The sequence below is a fragment of the Triturus cristatus genome, chromosome 4_1 (genome assembly GCF_964204655.1).
Source record: "Triturus cristatus chromosome 4_1, aTriCri1.1, whole genome shotgun sequence".
Classification (NCBI taxonomy): Eukaryota; Metazoa; Chordata; class Amphibia; order Caudata; family Salamandridae; genus Triturus; species Triturus cristatus.
In genome coordinates, this window is record NC_140585.1 from 60,809,303 (window position 1) to 60,830,683 (window position 21,381).

The 21,381-nt window shown below is 47.2% G+C and overlaps 1 long non-coding RNA gene and 1 pseudogene across 3 annotated transcripts in view; both read right to left on the reverse strand.

Moving 5' to 3' along the window:
* LOC146839510 (uncharacterized) overlaps window positions 1-9,052 on the reverse strand; it is a 159,302-nt gene extending 150,250 nt beyond the window's left edge. For both annotated transcript variants that reach the window (XR_014981100.1, XR_014981101.1), the window contains exon 1: window positions 8,889-9,052. This is a non-coding gene — a long non-coding RNA (uncharacterized LOC146839510). The remainder of the gene's footprint in view (window positions 1-8,888) is intronic.
* LOC146839509 (uncharacterized) overlaps window positions 1-21,381 on the reverse strand; it is a 343,610-nt pseudogene that overhangs the window by 164,625 nt on the left and 157,604 nt on the right. The gene's annotated exons all lie outside the window — the stretch shown is intronic.

The window sequence follows — 21,381 nt, forward strand, 5'->3', positions numbered from 1 at the left end:
TGCTGAAGTCTCACTCAAAGATGCCTAATTCTTCCAAACTATGTGCAAGAACTAGAACTTCACATGTGACTTTGCTCAGACGTCTGCTGTGTGCCGAGTAGCACCTGACTATTCTGCGCAGAGCAGACCCTCTTACAGCAAGTGATCCTAAAGATTTCTGTACAGAGAGGAGAGGCCAAGAAAAGTAACTGACAGTCCCGCCAACATCTGCTAAGGCAGACACACTTCAAAAGGACACACTGTAGATGCGCCTCAAACACACACACAGCCTGCAACGACAACTCTACCCTGTTCACATGCACACACATCCAACCTGCAGAGGTACATTAAAAACACAGACATGTACGTTCTACTGCTTGAAAGGCCTCTACCTGGCAGACCCAAGGTCAGTGCACACACTCACAATCCCTGCAGCAGAAACACAACCTCTGCAGCAGATAATGCTATAAACCAACCTATGCCGCTGGAACCTATTGCAATGACTGAGGTTTTACCTAGACTGAGATATGAAAACAGGGGCAAAGGGACACAACCTGCGTCCTACTGCCATGAACCGACAAACAACATTAAGTAAAGGGTTCAGGCAAAGAAAACGTGTCAAGTGCCTCGCACCCTTCCATTCTCCCTTGTAGAGGCTGTTCACTATCACTCAATTTACTGGTACTAAGCAGGTCCCTATCTGGTCTTTACCCCGCAGGTCTGCCCGTTATAGAGATCGAGATTGCGGCTCCTCTCTATTCCCGCAACTTGCATTTTTCAAGGTAAGCCCGCGCTCTTAATGCGGTACGCTAGATAGGACTGCATACAGCCCACCTCCCCCAGACAGAGTGCCTTGCTTGTTTATTTCAGGCTTTACCATAAGGCGGTGTCTACAATTGTTGTGCCTCACCCGGCACTCGAAATTTTACGGTAAGCATGCGGCATAGTATTGTGCACCCCTGGGCGCCCACAGTCAGCAGCACACGGGGGGAGCATTTCGTGGATACCAGGCGACACCCAGCAATCCACACACCAGCACGTACCTGGGGCACCTGGAGTCCCGCTGTCACGCCAGGATCACCGACGCTGCTTAGCGCCCTACCAGCGACCTCACATCCACGGCGGCAGGGCTGCACTACATCCCCCAGCCTGCTCAGCGGCGCTGGGACACTTCCGCCCGCCGTCGCGCCCGGAGGCGCTTAAAGCAACGAGGCTCCCTCGGTGGAGCGGGGGAGCATTTCGTGGATACCAGGCGACACCCAGCAAGCCACACACCAGCACGTACCTGGGGCACCTGGAGTCCCGCTGTCACGCCAGGATCACCGACGCTGCTTGGCGCCCTACCAGCGACCTCACATCCACGGCGGCAGGGCTGCACTACATCTCCCAGCCTGCTCAGCGGCGCTGGGGCACTTCCGCCCGCCGTCGCGCCCGGAGGCGCTTAAAGCAACGAGGCTCCCACCGGTGGAGCGGGGGAGCATTTCGTGGATACCAGGCGACACCCAGCAAGCCACACACCAGCACGTACCTGGGGCACCTGGAGTCCCGCTGTCACGCCAGGATCACCAACGCTGCTTGGCGCCCTACCAGCGACCTCACATCCACGGCGGCAGGGCTGCACTACATCCCCCAGCCTGCTCAGCGGCGCTGGGGCACTTCCACCCGCCGTCGCGCCCGGAGGCGCTTAAAGCAACGAGGCTCCCTCGGTGGAGAGGGGGAGCATTTCGTGGATACCAGGCGACACCCAGCAAGCCACACACCAGCACGTACCTGGGGCACCTGGAGTCCCGCTGTCACGCCAGGATCACCGACGCTGCTTGGCGCCCTACCAGCGACCTCACATCCACGGCGGCAGGGCTGCACTACATCCCCCAGCCTGCTCAGCGGCGCTGGGGCACTTTCGCCCGCCGTCGCGCCCGGAGGCGCTTAAAGCAACGAGGCTCCCTCCGCGTCGCGGGACGCGCGCGGGTGGCGCCGGGAGAAGCCCGGGACAAGGGCGGGACCATCTGTGGTCGTCCGGAGCCGACGGAGGCCGGGCTGGGCCAGCCCTCTAACTGTCAGCTCATACCGTGAGTATTGATAATACTAATTTCCCACCTTATTATCCGTGTACTATGGCCGCTAGAAGGGGCGCTAAAACGACACCTATAGGAATGGTTGCAGGGACTCTCGATCAATTCATAACGAGAGCATCATCGGTCCTAGAACGAGAAATTGAACTGACGCAACGTCGTTTGTCCCAAGACCCTATCTTTCAGAGGAGATCCTCTGTGGGACCTGTTGCACATGTATGTTCACCAGTCTCAATCCAGCCAAACAGAGCAATTTTGGACCCTCCTGCAGATGAAATTGAGGCCAATTTAGGTGCCCTGGCCGATGGCCCAAACCGATCAAACCAATCATTACTTGGCCAGCCTACAAACATATCTCCAGTTTTAATGGAAGTGAGCCCAAACAAACAGAAGAATCCACGATCTAAGGAAGGTGCAATACCCAAAAAGAAGAAGGCTGGCACTGCACCTCGGGCCAGAAAACCCAAACAGCCTAAATCTAATAGTACTCTGGCATCTCAGCCCATAGAGCCATGCCCCTCTGAGCTCTTAATAGATATTCCTGTTAAGGCCGGCGGTGACCCTGAAACTACATATCCCCCTTTCTTAGATTCTTTGGTGGGGAAACTGAGTTTGGTTTTATCCTCTTTTATTCAGCCTGTGGTGCATAAACTGAACTGTTTAGATGAAAGACTGGGAAAAATGGAGGCTTTGCTTGGGGGAAATATGGGCCTTAAAACGGACCTTCTTACCATTCAAACCCAAGTTGAAGCCTTAGCAATAACAGTCAATGCCCCACAGCCACAACTTAAGTCAATGCATACCATTGTAAATGACCAACCTATTTTGCCTACTACACTGGGACCGACTTTGGCCTCTAATTCAAACGGCTCAAAAAATAACCTCTCAATTGTGGAAAAAGCATATCCTTCACAATTGGCAAATTTATCAAATACCGCTACTTCAGGGAAGGAGTCTTCAAACCCCCATGGAGGAAAACCTACCCACCGAGACTCACCTTGTATTAATTTACCCCCGGACTGTGCCCCATTTGTAGTGACTCTTACGGAGGTCCCTGAGTTAATGAGTTCCAAACAGGAATCTTATGAGGAACTCAAAAACAAGACAATCCACTGGTTGAACACCCATAGACCATTGCCTAGATCAATTCAAAGCAAGATTTTGTTTGTTAGAAGGGTGGGGTGGGTGGGACATAAACCAAAAAATGTGGATGGGGACTGCATAATAATTAACTTTGAGGATTATAGGGCTGTTGATTATATTTGTAGTTGGCAACAGATAGGTTTCAATACAATGATTAAATCTCTGAGGTTAGACTATTTTTATCCAACAGATCATGTTTATCCTTTGTTTGATTATGGAAGGAACTTTGCGAGGCCACAGCAGGAGGACATATGGCACTATGTACATAGAAGTAGGGGTGGCCAACCTAGAGGAGAAGCAACGGGAATTCCCTTGAGTAACAGATATAGTTTGCTTGATCAGGTGGATTGACTCTTTGTACCCCCCAGTTCCACCTTGATCTATCATCTAGATCCTATTAACATGAAAGGTGCTTCTAAGCCCACTAGGAGGGAGCACATGGAGGTAGTTAAAATTGTAAATAAACCTTCGCCCCATATAGTAGGCAGAATGATGTATAATGAAAAGCTTTATGCAAGTATAGGGGAGTCTAGGGTTGACCCACCTCTCCCCATGATTGACAATCGCACCCTGGACACACAACTCCAGACTGCCACTGTGCACCCAGCTCCTTTCCTAGCTGGCCCTGGGACACTTGACCATGATGAGTTAACCAACAATGTATGCCTAAGGCAAAAGCAGGCACTGCCAACCGGGTCCTTTAAAATCCTATCATGGAACATAGCGGGACTTACATCTAACCTAGACATCCCGGATTGGTGTACCTTTGTGGACTCTCATGGGATTTGCTTATTCCAGGAAACTAGGGCGGTAGGTCCAACCCACAGGCTGGGGTTTGTTACCTTTACGGAACCTGCATTAAAAGGTACTAGAGGAAGACCATCTGGGGGGTTGTGTATCTGGGTGGGCATCCATTTAGGTTTTACGTTGAAAAAGTTAGAGACAAATAGCCCTGACATCCTATGCATCCTGATGACCCATAACAAAACACCAAAAATGGCCTTGATTAACATCTATTCTCGGTCAGTACAATCTGGCAGAAGCTCTACAACCTTGGATAACCTAACTGCGCTGCTACATACGCTTGGGGGCGATGTAGTTTTGCTGATTGGTGGGGACTTCAATTGCCATTTTGAACCCCTGCAAGGGGTCCCTCCAATCACATTGGCTGAGGACGAAACTTGGTTAGTCCCGCCATCTAATGCTTATCCTGTGAAAAACTGGTCTGCCCTAGCCCTCCAGCTGACCTCTCTTACCTACACGTTTTCCGTCAGAGCCTGCAACGGACGCTTCAAGAGCGATACCCCAGCCCAGCATACTTATAATGCCTTGGGGCACACATCTATTATAGATAACTTTTTGGTGAGCTTGGCATCTTGGCCAAAAATCCTAGATTTTAGCGTAGCGCCCCGCATTGAAAGTGACCATAATCCCCTGATAATCGAGATGGATTATCAGTTAATCAGTGGGGATAGCGCCCTAGTTAGGCCCCCAAGTAATAATTTAAGAATAGTACAAGGTGGGAGAAGAATTCGATGGGCGGTCGCCCATTCATCCATTGAAACTATGGCAAAACTATATCATGATGCTATCCCCCTTCTCGAAAGGGCATATTCCACCCTTATTAATCCTTTGAATATGGATGTCGAATCAATGGCCGATATTCATAGTGGAATGGTTGTTATATTAAAGGACACCTTTTATAAGGAAGGCATTGCTAAACCTAAACAACGAAACAATAATAATTTATGGTTTAACAAATCTTGTAGGGACGCAAAAAAAGCGCTATTGCTGGCCTTAAGGCTAGGCAATAGGCCTAATGTCATCGTAGCCAGAAAAGAATATAAAAAATTGTTAAAAAATGCCAAATCAGAATGGGAGGCAGACCGTTGGGCGGCCATTACATCTGCACTTGCAGCAAAGGATTCAAGGACCTTCTGGAACCTTGTTCATACAGGGAACCCAGAAGGTAGGACCACGATCCCCCCCAACATCCCTGTAGAAGCCTGGTCTACTTATTTTAAAGATCTCTACTCACTTTCCTCTCTATGTACAAATCAACTTTCCCTTAGTCTTCCGGCCCTGAACTACACATGGCCAGCGCTATCTTTTTCATTGGAGGAAGTAAAGCTGGCCATTTCAAGCATTCAGTCTAATAAAGTGCCAGGACTCGACAAGATTCCTGGTGATCTATTTAGAGAAGAACCAGCAGTTTGGGGCCCATACCTTCTGGTATTATTCAATGCGATTTTGCAGGGCCTACCACTGCCAAGTACCTGGTTGGGGGCGGAGATTATTCCAATACACAAGAAGGGTTCTCCCCTCCAACCTTCAAACTATAGGCCGATTAGCCTTATTGACGTCACACAAAAAATTTACGCCAGACTATTGCTACAACGTTTAGAGACTTGGATCAGTGACAATGATATATTGACGCCGCTACAGGCGGGGTTCAGGGCAAAAATATCAACAATTGACCAATTATTCCGGTTGCAAGTACTCCATTGGAAGCATGTGACCTTGGAAGGGGGTAGTCTCTATCTCACATTTGTCGACTTAAAGTCAGCATTTGATATGGTGGATCGGAACCAGCTATGGTCCATTTTACTATCAATGGGGGCCCCACCATATCTATGCCAACAGTTTAAGAACTTACATGAAGGCACTTATGCGAGAGTACGCTTCGGTAAACAAGGACAGCTAACTGCTCCTATCCCGATTGAGAAAGGTGTCAGACAGGGCTGCGTCCTTGCCCCGACTCTATTTTCTCTTTTTCTCAACGGGCTTATCGAAGATCTTCTAGCTACAAACGACATTGACTCCCCCAAATTGGGTGCCAGGAGATTTCCCGCCTTAATGTTTGCGGACGACACGCTCCTGCTTTCAAACTCCCCGATGGGGATGCAGCGCGTGTTAAACCAATTCTCTAAATTTTGCACCAAGAGAAATCTGGTGGTTAACGTAAACAAGACTAAGTATATGGTCTTCAACGCCAACACTGTTAATTGTCCCCATCCAACAATGGATGCCAGACCCCTCGAAAGGGTCCCGACTTTTGAATATCTGGGTCTGACTCTGAACAATAAAATGGGATGGGGTCCACAAGTGGCTAAAGCAAATCTAAGGTTAACCCAAGCAGCTGGTGGAATTTTGAAAGTACAGAAGAATTGCACTCATAAAATAATAAGTGCCCCCCTCGAAATTTTTAAAGTCCAAGCTAGGGCATCTTCCCTGTATGGGGCAGAACTTTGGGGACACATATCAGTTAGTAACCTAACACTAACTGAAAACAATTTTATAAGACAATTATTGGATTTGCCAAAAAGCACTCCTTTGGTCCCATTAAGATTAGACCTAAACATCTGCCCAATTGCAGAAGTTATTGCTCTCCGGCCCTTACTGTATTGGAAGCGCCTGTGGAGCACTCCTGAGTTGGCCCACTATAAGGAGGAGCTTAAAGTCGTGATGGCTTTATTAGGCTCTGGTAAGATTCCCTGGTTGGCTTCCGTAAAACAGTCACTCATATCGACTGGGTTTGAGGATCTCTGGTTTAATCCCGAGGCTTCCTGCCCAGCCATTTCCAAACAAACTATGATAAGTACTGTTAAAGAAATTAACCTAATGAACCTTTATAGTTCTACAAAAAGTTCAAGCTTGACCGACATTTTCTTGGATACCAAGCCCTTTTACAGCTTTGAGCCTACGATTGATATAATCCAACCTACATTAGCAAAGAAACTGTACTTACAATTTAGATACGGCACTTTGCCCCTTTTCCAAAAGATTGATAGGTGGAAAGGGGGTTTTGTACGTCTCTGCCCAGGTTGTTTCCAAGAGGATGAAACTCCTGTACACGTCATCCTCTTTTGTCCAGCTTATTCCCATATTAGGAAGAAATGGATAATCCAGCTATGTAAAAACTTGGGCATAAGGCAATACTTGGTTTTCTTTAGGATACTGAAAACAGATACAGACGCAGTGATTGTTTCTGCAGTAGCCAAATATTTATATTCTATGTGGATAATCCGAAGGAATTTGATAAATAATGCTGTAGTACTCTAGTATTAAGTTTATGACTACCAAGTGTCCAGATATATTTTACCTTTTTTGAATGATCTGCTTTTTATCAATTTTAGAATTTTTAAGAATTATTTAAATTTTTTAAAAAAAGCTAAAACAAAAAAACAATGTCTAACAATTAACTAAAAACCTGAGATTAGTGCACTGAAATGGATTGCTTGATTTGTCGTTTTGTCGCGTTGTTTTTCTTTTTTTCTCTGTATGTGCTTTTATGGTAAATCTAACCGCAATAAAGTTTGACTTGACTTGACTTGACTTGACGTAACTTAGCTTCCCTTCCGCCTGCAGGCTAACATCAGACTCAAGACGCCAGATGCAACTTCTTTAGTGCTCTCATATCGCACTTGGACCTATTTGGTTCTCTGGTAAGCGTCCTCACCCTAGCAGCTGAATGTATTCCTCTACACTCGATGGGTCACCAACTGCGCATTAACTTAAATTACAATGTTCCATTTGCAGCCAGCCACCGGTTGTCTCAAACCGAATGGTGTCTTGCCCCTTCATTGATGACTGCGAGCCCTGCTCAGCCCACGGTACGATTGTCCAACTAGCACTGGCATCACGACTCCTGCCAACTGGTTAGCCACTCTTTAACGCTCCTTTCATCTCGCCTGCTTCGTGACGAATCACTCGTCGTTTTTTCATTCCTATCACACGGCCAGCATCCTTACCTCGATCCCCTCACTTCACTCTCCTCTCGCCAGATCATGACATATGATTTCTGGCTCCACTTTGTCCTTGATCCTTTACATCGCCCGTTCTCTCGTCACCATCCTACTAACACGGCCATTTCTTCTTCACCTTGACCATAATAAATTGTGCACATCACGACTGATATCTCAATCGAGATAACCTTTGAGAACGACTGTATGGACCATCAGCAGCCCTTTTAGTCTTGTGTTTTTCTTGCTTCTTCCCTATTTTTTCCATGGTTTATACAATTACAGCTTTTTGTATACAGGCATGTCACTCTAATGTCCTGAATATGATCCCACCATTTATTTAAGGGATCGACACGCCGTCGACAAAATGTACACCATATACATTCACTAAACTGCTATGTTAAAATATGTAATGGTGTCTCTACGATATTCTGCCGGTTTCATTTGTATCAAACTTGTATACAGACAAGTTTTCTTTGCCTGAACCCTTTACTTAATGTTGTTTGTCTGTTCATGTCAGTAGGACCCAGTTTGTGTCCCACTTGGAGTTTTCCCCCCTACTTTATGTTATACCTTTATTATATATTAAATACCTGTCCGGCTAGACAGAAATATAGCACTGATTGAGTCTGTATTAATTCTTACTGTACCAGAATACTGTCTAGGGACCACTGTCTTTAGAAATAGTAAGATGCAGTGCAGCATGCACAGATTTCTCATAGTGCAGTGAAATGCAGTGCAGACTGCACAGATTTCTCACAGTGCATTAAGATGCAGTGCAAAGCACAGATCCTCTCTTTAAAACAAATGATGACCACAAACACCCCCACGGCCAGATGGAAAGTCCCCCATAGGTCCCTAGATAGAAGAGTCCGGCTCCTGGCAGAGAGTTCTTTCAGGAATATTCAGTCTATTTCTACAAACACAGCACAAGGTGCTGACAATCTCCTACCTGAGCAGAAACCTGTGCAGACATTTCCAGGCTCTCTCCTCCTCCTATGGCTGGGGCAGGTGCAGATCTGTGGTCCGGGGTAGGGGGGGGGGGGGTCTACGAGGGTCTGAAGATGAAGTTGACTGCACAGAGAGACAGGGCGTCCTTCCTCCTCTGCAGCTGGCTGGACACAGAGGGAGAGGCCGGAAATGATGTCAACATCTGCTGCTTGTACTGTCTCTGCCACCGCTGACTAGGAACAGGAAGGGAAACCTTTCTCCATTTCATACAAGGTGCTCAGTGGATTTCATCAGCAGGCGAGGCGCGCCCTCTGCTGGCTACTTAAAGAACCGTCACATCCAGTCTCCAGGAGTGAATATACACAAACAAGCATTTTGTGGCAGGAAATGACTGGGTTTTTAGATGTAACAGAAATGAATGTTTTTAAGATACACACAGTCCTCCTACAGGGTCTCACCCTTGGTTGCTGCTGTAAAAAAGTATTTACAGCTTCACTTCACATGAGTATCTTCAAAACACTGATGCAGAGGACTAAAGAGTATTTACAGAAAGTTGTCAAATGGAAGTGACAGTTTATATTTCATTAAATATATGAGAATATGTGTTAGTGGTGCAATTAAACTGGTCAGCTTATTCATTTTTTCATTTTATTTTTTGAAAATCTTTTTTTATCGGGTTTTTAAAATTCACATCATGGTACATAGCAAAGTAAATAGAGAAAAATACCATGCACTTTTATACACCAGACCAAATATAGTGTGGCATAAGTCATATGTAAAAGCGAAAATAAAAAGAACAGATTTTTTCTAATCTTCCTGTGTTTTTGGGTTATTCCTTATCATAGCTGCCAAGGTTTCAGATTGCTATGAGTGACATTTCAATGACTATGAGTGACACTTTCTGACCAGCATAATTAAACGAAGAAGAAGAGAAAAGCGTATAAATATCAGAAATTATACCCATCTGAGCAACAAGAAACTAAAACGTTAAGTGCTGCAAAGCACCAGAAGTGGAAGGCACTAACCTAGTGCCCTTGCAAAGTCAGAGGCACAACACTACTGTTAACTGCTGCAACTAGTTAAAATAACTAAAACACTCCTAAAACCATGTTTAAGCAATAGCTGTGTCACCTATGGTTTCACCATTAATTTTCGCCATGCATGCCATGGTGTAAAGCGGTTTCTGTGATATCGACTGATGGAGCTAAATCTGTTTGCCTATTTCTGTATTACACATGCAGCACAAATGGTGTAATTCATACGGATTCATGCAGACTGCTGTGATTTCTGTCTCAAATCAGGAGGTACGCTGGACGTGAGAGAAGCTCTCTGAACTGGTGGATGTCACCAGCTTCAAAGTACTAGTGTTGCCAGGAGACGGCAACAATTCCAGGGGGCCCGGGCAGGTAGGAAATTGAACTAGGGACATGTTGCCACAGCCTTGGATACCAGTTGGGAGGACGGGCTGGTGTTCTACGGGCACAAAAAGACGGGGAGCTCAAAACAACGTTAAACCGGCAGAAAAGCAATTAGTCATTCCAGTTTTCACCAGCCTTAGTACACCCACTGGGCCCTAGGGTTTTTGATGGCAATCAATCGAGGCAAAGGAGGAACATCACTTGCCAGGCGGCTCTCCCCCGGGTCCAGTCTGGTAGGATGTGAGAGGCACGAGACAGAATTCCGCTGCCTCACCCTTCATAATTTTAGTCAGCTAACAGTAGTCTAGGTCACAGCCTGGCAGGCTGCTGTATTTCAAAACACACTCACTGACAACTCACAGAAGCAAAATAAAAATAATTCATTATAGCTGAGATTCTGACACATGCCCACGACCTCAGTTTAGTTGCATGAGTATGGCCAGCCCTGCCACGTACCATGCATCAGGCGTTAGACTAACGCATTTGAGTGTGGCGGTCTGCATCACCGCACTGACATCTGAAGTCACACATTATAGAACCTCCTCAGCTGCTATAATGCACCATGACTGAGTGGCAATGCATGTGTGCGCTGTTCCCGTTAGGTTTCAGGGGTGTGCTCATGATCTGCTCCTCGCCTCTCTCTACTTTGTACAGTGTATTGGGACTGGACACACCACGGGCCGATACGACGCGGCATCACTGATGAGTGACTACCCAATGACATGACTACTTAGATACTTAAAATATAATTGTGAAGCCTTGAGACATTTTAATAAGTAGGGGGCTGAGTCATGAGGTAACCTTGCAGTGCTGCCGGCCTGCGCTACCCGCAGCGTTGCGTGTGTGTGGCATTTCAGGAAGTGTTCACTGACACTTGTCAGTGTGTTGGGCAAATTAATTGTAGCTCAGGTCCACTTCGCGGCTCGCACCACGGCGTTGTGGATGAGGATCGATTCCCGGACCCAGAGTTGGCCACGCCTGACTTGCCATTTTGGTGAAACTGGTCAGCATTGCCATATACTCACGAGCCCAGCGGTATGGATTCCGTGAGTTATCATGCCATACACAGGCTGAGCCCACTGGAATCAAGCTATCCTGGCTGAAGAGGGGTGAAACCCAGAAACCGGTCCTTGGATGCTTGTTTCCAGTCCAGGGAGGACCTGGCTTGGCAGTTCGGGCTGGACTGTTCCCATGAGGCACAGGGTCAAGACTGATTTGCATATGGCTGGGTTCAAACTGGAACGGCATGGTGAGCAAAAAAACGATGGATTTAGGCCCAGATCTCTGTACTGGGGTGAATGTATGACATTGTTCTGCATTCTGTCCATCAATTGTTGTGTTTGCATTTGTCACCCCGAGTGGGAAGGGTATGCTCAGACGTGGGTCCCTTGCTCTCCATGCCACTGGAATCAAGCTATCCTGGCTGAAGAGGGGTGAAACCCCGAAACCAGTCCTAGAATGCTTGTTTCCAGTCCAGGGAGGACCTGGCTTGGCAGTTTGGGCTGGACTGTTCCCTTGAGGCACAGGGTCAAGACTGATTTGCATATGGCTGGGTTCAAACTAGAACGGCATGGTGAGCAAAAAAACGATTGATTTAGGCCCAGATCTCTGTACTGGGGTGAATGTATGACATTGTTCTGCATTCTGTCCATCAATTGTTGTTTTTGCATTTGTCACCCCGAGTGGGATGGGTATGCCCAGACGTGGGTCCCTTGCTCTCCATGCCACTGGAATCAAGTTATCCTGGCTCAAGAGGGGTGAAACCCCGAAACTGGTCCTAGTATGCTTGTTTCCAGTCCAGGGAGGACCTGGCTTGGCAGTTCGGGCTGGACTGTTCCCATGAGGCACAGGGTCAAGACTGATTTGCATATGGCTGGGTTCAAACTGGAACGGCATGGTGAGCAAAAAAACTATGGATTTAGGCCCAGATCTCTGTACTGGGGTAAATGTATGACATTGTTCTGCATTCTGTCCATCAATTGTTGTTTTTGCATTTGTCACCCTGAGTGGGAAGGGTATGCCCAGACGTGGGTCCTTTGCTCTCCATGCCACTGGAATCAAGCTATCCTGGCTGAAGAGGGGTGAAACCCCAAAACCGGTCCTAGGATGCTTGTTTCCAGTCCAGGGAGGACCTGGCTTGGCAGTTCGGGCTGGACTGTTCCCATGAGGCACAGGGTCAAGACTGATTTGCATATGGCTGGGTTCAAACTGGAACGGCATGGTGAGCAAAAAAACGATGGATTTAGGCCCAGATCTCTGTACTGGGGTGAATGTATGACATTGTTCTGCATTCTGTCCATCAATTGTCGTTTTTGCATTTGTCACCCCGAGTGGGAAGGGTATGCCCAGACGTGGGTCCCTTGCTCTCCATGCCACTGGAATCAAGCTATCCTGGCTGCAGAGGGGTTGTCGTACTTTAATATTCGGGACCGCGTAGGGGACAGGGCCCTACCCCTGTCTATCTTGGTATTAGCAAACCGCAAATGGTAAATGCGGCATGTACAAGTGCTTTATATATCGTTCTAGCTATGAATGCACTGTGTACACGCTATTCTGCTTCACTACGCGGGTTCCATTTTGGAAGCAGTGGCCATCTTGTCATTGCCCTCACATAGGCTATAATGGAGTAAATACGGGCCTCACAGTACATGGGCTTTCCCTCTGACTTCTCTGTGACCTGGGCAGCTGGCTCTGCTGCCCCAGGTCAAACCGGTCTCACGAGCTCCCCTTCCTCCGTCCACCTGTGATTAGCATCAGGGCTTGACCCGTCATAAAACCCTTTCATTCTACACAATCCTCCGGCTAATCTCTTTCACACCTGCTTGTTCCTGCTTTATGACTTGTTTCCCAAAACAGGAGATGCTCATGTTTATTGGGGGGTCTATTGACATCAAATGTGGGATCTGAACCTTACTGTGTAAATCATTGTGGGCTGGCCGAACTGGAATGTGGGATGGTCATCATGACTCTGCTTTTTCGTTTGTAATGTATACTTGTAATGGCCATATCGTAAACCAAGGAATGTGTGCCTGAAGCATGATATTTTGTACTTAAGGAGAAGCCCGTTCCTATGATTTTCAGCAGTCTCCTGAGAACATACACGATGTTGTACTTCTAGGATACCTGTAATTGGTCTGCAGCCAATAAATGAATCTTTGACTTCACCCAGAAGACTCTGTGTTTCTGTAGGTCTGGAACAGGGTGAACCCAGAAGTCATAGGGTGTGTGCCCCTGCACCGCTGGGACTAAAATACCCAGTACTTCAGTTTGGCGCCCAACTCGGGACGATTTCAGCGGTACCAGTCCAAGCCAGAGGTTCGTGAGGAGCTTCGTGTGGAAATTCCGGAGGAAGGCCGCCACTTCATCGACCCCTGCATGTCGACGTGGTCCGAAAGTCTTTTCTGCGAGGTTCTCCGCGTCCCGACGGCTACGAAGGACTGCTGCCCTGATTAATCGACCTGTTTTGGACCCTTGACGAATTTGAGAGAGCGAAACAATCGAGAGAGTCTTCTGGTGACGCCATCGATCAGCAATATTCAGTTAAGTATAAGTGGAGCGTCTCCCATTTGTTTTGGTATCCTTCGGGATCATTTGAATTAGTGATTTGGAGTTTGCAAACGCCAAAGCCAGAGGACTCGTGTATTCACGAGAATATCGTAATCGATAATCCTTTGACGTTTGGATCTAGACTAGTGAGTAAAGATGCCTGGTTCTGGAATATTTGGTAGATTATTCTGTTTGGGTTGTGGAAAAGATTTCCAGCTAGAGGAATCATGTCCGGTTCCTCCGGTTGGAACTCCAACTTATGAGCTCTATGTAAAACATGGCGTAGGCCCCATTGCATATAACGAAGTATGGATCCACTACACTAGGAAAGACGGTGTTTTAAAATGGCCCCAAAATGGTAGTTTCGATACCGATATTTTAGATAATTTGGAAATTAAATTGTTTAAGAAGAAAGCCCGGCCGGCGATGTTTGACTCTTTCCGCTTATGGCGAAAGGAAGCCAAACAAAATGAAATTAAGCTAGCGAAAAAGAATAAGAGAGAGAAAGGTATGACAGTAATGCAAGCAGCTGTGCAATTCAAAGACAATGAGGAGGAGCAGATGAGTGAGCAATTGCACAGGCAGCGCAAGTTAGGGATTGACAAATGTTACCCAGCTTTACCACATTCTAAGTAGAATGAGTTAGAAGAAAAGGAGAAAGATCCCCTGATGTCGCATTTGTTGAGTTCGCCACCCCCGTATGCTCAGAATGCCACGGCACCTCCCCAGCTTGTGAATATGCCACCTCCAGTTATAATACTGCAAGCCTTGCCGCAACCGCCAGCTGCTTTGCAGCCGGCTCTTATCCATGTAGCGCAGCCCTCTCAAGGGCCGCCAGTTGTGCTTCCAACTGCCCCCGCACTTCCTGCGACTTTGCCTAATTCAGCAGCTGCCTCCCCTGACACTCTTCCTTGCACCACTCCAGTACCTGTTTCTACATCCTCTTTTCTCCCCTCTGTTTATCCCCCTGTTTTCGCTTCAGCTTCTCCTTCAGCGCGACAGCGCTTAGCTAATGTGGTTACTACATTAATGTCTCCTCTCTTTGAGTCATCTGGTGCGACTCCTGGTGTGCAGCGTAAGCAACTGCGCAGTCAATTGCCTAACCCCGATGAGAAAAAGGTAATAGATAACATGGCGCGTAGATGGATTGTTTTCCCTTCACTGTATGACGTGGAATCAGTTGTCAACGTTTTCCATCAGTGGGATGCCCCAAAACAGAGATATGTGTTTGAGAAAATGTGCGAAATTCTCTGTGAAGAATTGGAAGATAGTGGTAAAAATCCGAGCCCGCAGGAATTGTGTAGAGTGAGGTTTGATTTTGGAACTGGGATAATTGTGGACCGCGAAGTAGATAAAGCAGTTGCGGTTGTATTGTCCTTCAGGAATGATGATTGCCAACAGTCATTGTTTGAACAAGATGTCCTTGAGGGGAAAAAGGTAAAAGCGCGACAATACCCCATGAGAGAAGTTCCCCCGGTATGGAAGGAAGCAGTCACAGCTGATGCCGGTGCCGGTATCGCCGCTGTGCCAGCGCATTTCCAGCGTGTTTGGGTGCATGTTCCATGGAAGCGCTCGGAGGTGTTAGCACTTAAGCAGTCCTTACCTGATCCCCGTAAAAACCCAGCAGGTTATTATAAAGAGTTGTCACAGACGGCAGGGTCATGCATTATGAATCTGGCCGACATAGACATGTTGTTTGGTAATGTTGTTCCACAGCCTCTATGGGGATCAATTCGTAATGTAGATCACGATGCAGAACTAGGGGATACATGGGCTAACATTATTGCTGCTGATGCTAGACAAACTGGTGGCGCGAAACCAGAACCTTTAGTAGCTGAACTGCCTGGTAGAATCATCACGTATATGAAGACAATAATGCCCGCGATGCGCGTAAATTGGGACAAGTTATCTGCATGCAAGCAGAAGAAAGATGAGACAGTGTCAGACTTCTTTACTAGGTTTGAAGAAACGTTTATTGATCACAGTGGGCAGGATATGAGTACTGAGGGTGGCCAACGGTTATTTGTGGATAAGTTTGTGCAGAATTTACTTCCTGACCTGTGTAAAAAGTTACAAGATTCAGAAAGTTCTTGGGCTGTTTCTTCTTCAGCGCAAATACTGGCTACTGCACAGTATTATGAAAATAGAGATAAAGACGAGAAAGATAGAACAGAGAAGAAAACGAAGGAATTAAAGACAAAGGTCCTTTTACAGCAGGCTTACCCACCACGAGGAGGTCAGGATAATTATAGACAACCCCAAGGTGTCTATCACCAACCCCAACAGTTTCAGAACAATCAGCAAATGAACGGGTATTATCAACCACGTGTCCCTGTAGGTCCCAACCAATGTTCATACTGCAAAGAGGAAGGTCATTATAAATATAGTTGCCCTAAATTAATGCAGCGGAACGGTAATGTGTATGGCGCAAGAGGTAGGGGTGGTCAGCAAGCTCCTAGAGGCAGAGGGCGTGGAAATGCTCCCCAGAACGCGCGTCCTCTGCCGCCTCAAAGTACCATCAATAGCTTTGATCAGCAAGCTAACGTGACTAGTAATACGGCCCAGTATTATAATAATGATTATTATGCAGAGGACGGTGATACAGAAAGTAATGATTACTAGGACAGCCATAGACAGAGAGAGGGAGTTGTTTCAGTGCCAGTGGATCAGAGTGGACCGTATGTTGAGGTGACTACAGCAAATGTAACGGAGCCTTTTCTGCTAGACACTGGTGCTGCAAAGAGTTCAATCATGCATTCAAAACTCCCTGGCGCACCTTTGTCTGGCGATATAAATGTTTCAGTAGGTTTTTCTGGCGCCCCGGTTAGGAACCCGATTTCTAGTCCCATGTCACTTTCTGTTGGACCTTGCGAGCTGAAAGCACCCCTGATTCTGACAACAGGTTGTGGTGAGAATTTACTGGGATTAGATTTGTTGAAAAGATTGCATGCTACACTGTATTGTTCTCCTTCAGGAGTACAACTTACATTAGGCAAGAAAGTGATTTCCCCAATGTACTTGTCTAAAAACACAATGCCGCCTGAATTATCATCCCTTCCGGATGCCCTTTGGGCTACTGGTCCCAATGATGTGGGCCTCTTGGAGATACCGCCATATGTGGTGACTTTAAAGGCTAATGTCAGACTGCCGCGTATTCCCCAGTACACGATCTCTAATGAAGGCCAGAAAGCATTGTTAGACATTGTCAGCGACTTGATTAATAAGGGTGTGATTGAAGAGACAAGAGGCAACATTTGCAATAGTCCGATTTTACCTGTCTTAAAACGAACGGACCCTTCACAGCCACCTGTCTACAGATTTGTGATTGATCTTAGAGAGGTTAATAAGATTGTTGTGCCACAGTTTCCGGTTGTCCCTGATATAACTGCTTTGTTAACGATGATTCCAGCCTCTGCTGCATGGTTTTCAGTGATTGATTTAAAGAATGCTTTCTTTAGCATCCCAATTGCAGAAGAGAGCAGAGACATTTTTGGTTTTAGTCTGGGAGGCCGAAGCTTCCGCTTCAAACGCGCTCCCCAGGGCTACTGTGAAAGTCCATCAATATACAGTCAAGCTTTGAAAGCGCAGCTTGATGCACTTGTTTTACCTAGTGGCGCTATCCTGATTCAGTACGTGGACGATTTACTAATCGCTGCGGATACTGAGAAGATCTGTAAAGAAGCCACATTGTCACTGTTGCGCCATTTATCCGCTTTCCACCACAAGGTGTCTCTCTCTAAGCTGCAATATTGTCGACAAGAAGTGACCTACTTAGGTCATCTCTTATCGAAGGAGGGAAGGAAACTGACCCCAGAAAGAATTCAAGCCATTGCACAGTTGAGTGTGCCAAAAACACAGAGAGAAGTGCGTGCTTTCTTGGGCATCACTTCATACTGTAGGCATTGGATCCCTAGTTTTTCTTTGTTGGCAAAACCTTTGTTAGCCTTAACATGCAAAGACACACCGAATCCTATCCCATGGTCTGAAGAGTGCCAGAGAAGTTTTGTGGAATTGCGTAATGCATTGTGTTCAGCTCCTGTGTTGGGTACCCCTGACTACAGTAAGCCTTTTACGTTGTATGTTCACGAAAAAGATGGTTGTGCGTTGTCAGTGTTAACACAGCCTTTTGGCGACAGACCGCGCCCATGCGCATATTTTTCATCAACCTTGGACCCTGTAGCGAGGGCATTGCCAAGCTGTCTGAGAGCGACAGCTGCTGCAGCAATGTCTATCCGACAATCTGCTGGTTTGGTAATGGACAACACATTGATTGTTATGGTTCCACATGCTGTAGACACATTATTAAATAGGACCAAGACACAACACTTGACTAGTGCGCGATTATCAGGCTATGAGCTTACACTGTTAGCAAATCACATACACATAAAGAGATGCAATACGCTGAATCCAGCTACATTGTTGCCAATTCCAGCAGACTCAGATGAGATTGAGCAACATGATTGTCTGTTCAGAACAGAAGAAGAGACGAAAGGGAGAGTAGATCTAAAAGATACTCCCCTGACTGAGTGTGATGGCACTTTATGGGTGGATGGTTCATTTTTCAAACTCCCTAATGGTGACACGACTGCTGCATATGCTATCACGACTTTACACACGGTCGTGGAAACTGCACGAGTGCCACATAATTCGGCCCAAGCAGCAGAATTAATCGCCCTCACGAGAGCATGTGTGTTATCTGAAGGAATGAGAGTAAATATATACACAGACAGCCAGTACGCCTTTGGCGTGGCTCATAATTTTGGGCGACTGTGGAAGGAGCGTGGGTTCCTGACGTCGCATGGAGCTAAAATTCAGAATGGCAAGTTGGTGAATGATCTCCTTGAGTCACTGACCCTACCGTTGCAAGTTGCGATCATGAAATGCAGTGCGCACAGGAAAGTCACAGATGATGTTGGACGTGGGAATGCGTTTGCTGATGAGACCGCGAAAGAAACAGCACAGAATGTGAAGACTAGAATGTATGTTGCAGGCCCCGCAAGATGGGTTGATGATGTGGGAATGTGTGAGAACACAATAGAGAGTGTGAAGTCGCTTCAAGCTGAAGCCACAGAGGAAGAGTTAAGCAAGTGGAGAGAAAGTATGGGTAAGTTGGATGAGAATGGTTGTTGGATTGATCTGACAGAACATAGGCGATGGTTATTGCCTGATGCATATGTGCTTCCAGTGGTTACTATGGCACATGGAATGGCACATATCAGTACGAAAGGTATATGCAAGTTGTTGGCTCCAGTATGGCAGAATGCTGGGATTCCCAAGTGTGCAGAGAATGTGGTCAAGAATTGCATAGTATGCTTGAAGTACAACCCTGGTAGGGGAACCCCAACTCCAGCTGGTCACTTTGCACCCCCATCATGTCCATTCGAAGTTTTGCAGCTGGACTTTATTCACATGGAAAGATGCAACAACCTGAAATATGTACTGGTGGTTGTTTGTGCTTTCTCAAAATGGATAGAGGCTTATCCTTTGAAAGATAACACTGCCCTATCCACAGCCAAAGCCCTTGTGAAGGAATTTTTCCCTAGGCTTGGAATGCCAAGAATGGTGTGGTGTGATAATGGAAGTGAGTTTGTGGGTAAGGTGATGAAGAATGTATGTGAAGGGCTAGGGATAGAAGGGCAGAAGTTCCACGCTGCAAATGTCAGGAAGCCGAGAGCACAAGCGCTGGAATCGCGCGCCTGCATTGCCTACAACTCCCAGCCTGCCCTCAGTTCGGGAGGGGAGGAGTCACGCCTACAAAACCGAAGAGACGCCCCATGGACGCTGTGCGTAATTCAAAGAAGCACGTCCGTCGTCGAGCCAGTGGGAGAAGCATCCTCGTCATACCGTTATTCCGGAGAGGACTGAATTCGAATGCGTGGAGCCTGCAACCGATAGACGCCGCGGAGAAGAAGCGAGCGAGTCGGAGACAGGTCCGCGGGTTCTTCAGCGAAGGAAGACGCCGTTCGGAGGAGGCTCCCAGAGGACAGATAAGTGCAACATTCTCTCGGAAAGGAGAGAACCAAGTCGGACCCCAAGGAACATTCCCGGGCCCAAGAACCAGCAGCTGGATTCTATGTTTGCTTAAGGTTACCGTGCAAGTGAGCGGGTAACAGGATTCCTAGTAGGGTTTAGTTTTCTTGTTTTCCATAGCGCTGGGGTGAGTGTTAGAAGTATATATATTCGTACTTGCACCCAAAAAACTATACACCCCTCCGATTCCTTTTTTCCTGCAGTAAATAGGAATATTTCGTAAGGAAGGTGGGGGGCGAGACTTTGTGCACAAGTGAGGTACGACTCACTACAAGACTTTCGAACTGTAGTAACTTACTCTCTGGTCAGAACAGGGAGCAGTTCATCTTTATTATTTGGTCATGTTTAGTCTCTAATGGTACGGATAGAGGGGGCCCTCTTTCCGGACGAGAGAAGGTGGGATTATTTAGTAAACGTTTAAACTCTTGTCTCTGCTATTACCTCATGTTGGTGAATGCTTGTTAATGCTCAGGTTCAAACTTTATTCTCAGAAAGAACCCATGCTTCCATGACTAGAGACAAAATGTGATATTAATCTAATGTTGGCATAGGCGGAAAGGCGGTGTCTTTCCAGAGGGTTAGCCCACAGAAAGGGTCTGAGGTTAGCAAGAAGGAATGAGAGTAGCATTACAGAGATATAGGTATTGCTTTGTGTATTTTTTCGTTACAGGTTCTACTCCCCGCTGTTCCCTTCCTTCCCTTCCCTCACTTGATCGCTCTATACCTCCGTGCCTTTAGTGCAGGAGTTGGGGATATCAAGAGGTGGATACCATATGGCATCGCTCGAATCCTGAGGAGTACTGGACCGTGGACGGATCGTGACAGAATTACGCACCCACGTATTAATACTCCTCCCGGTTCGGGGGGTGAATATAGGGCCACAGTATGGAGGAAGTTTTGCAGGCACTAGCAGCAGTTCAGCAGGAACTGTCAGCCTCCAGAGTAGAAACCGCCGCATTAAGAGATCAAGTAGACAGGTTGTCTAGAAACCCCTTCAATGTCAGCACAGGATCTAATCCTATACATGTGAATGTGCCCTCACCCATACCATTAGCCAACCCTCAATCAATCAATCAATCAATCAAAGGCATTTATAAAGCGCACTACTCACCCGGAGGGTCTCAAGGCGCTGGGGGGGGGGGGGGGGTCCGCTACTGCTCGAACAGCCAGGTCTTGAGCTTCTTCCTGAAGGAGAGGTGGTCTTGGGTCAGGCGTAGTTCGGTGGGGAGGGCGTTCCAAGTCTTGGCGGCCAGGTGGGAGAAGGATCTACCTCCTGTAGTCGCTCTGTGGATGCGGGGGACGGCTGCGAGGGCGAGACTGGTCGAGCGGAGGTGGCGTTTGGGAGCGTAGAAGTTGAGGCGGCTGTTGAGGTAGGTCGGGCCTTGGTTGTGTAGGGCTTTGTGTGCGTGGGTGAGGAGCCGGAAGGTGATTCTTTTGTTGATCGGGAGCCAGTGCAGGTCTCTCAGGTGTCTGGAGATGTGAGTTCGTCTGGGGACGTCG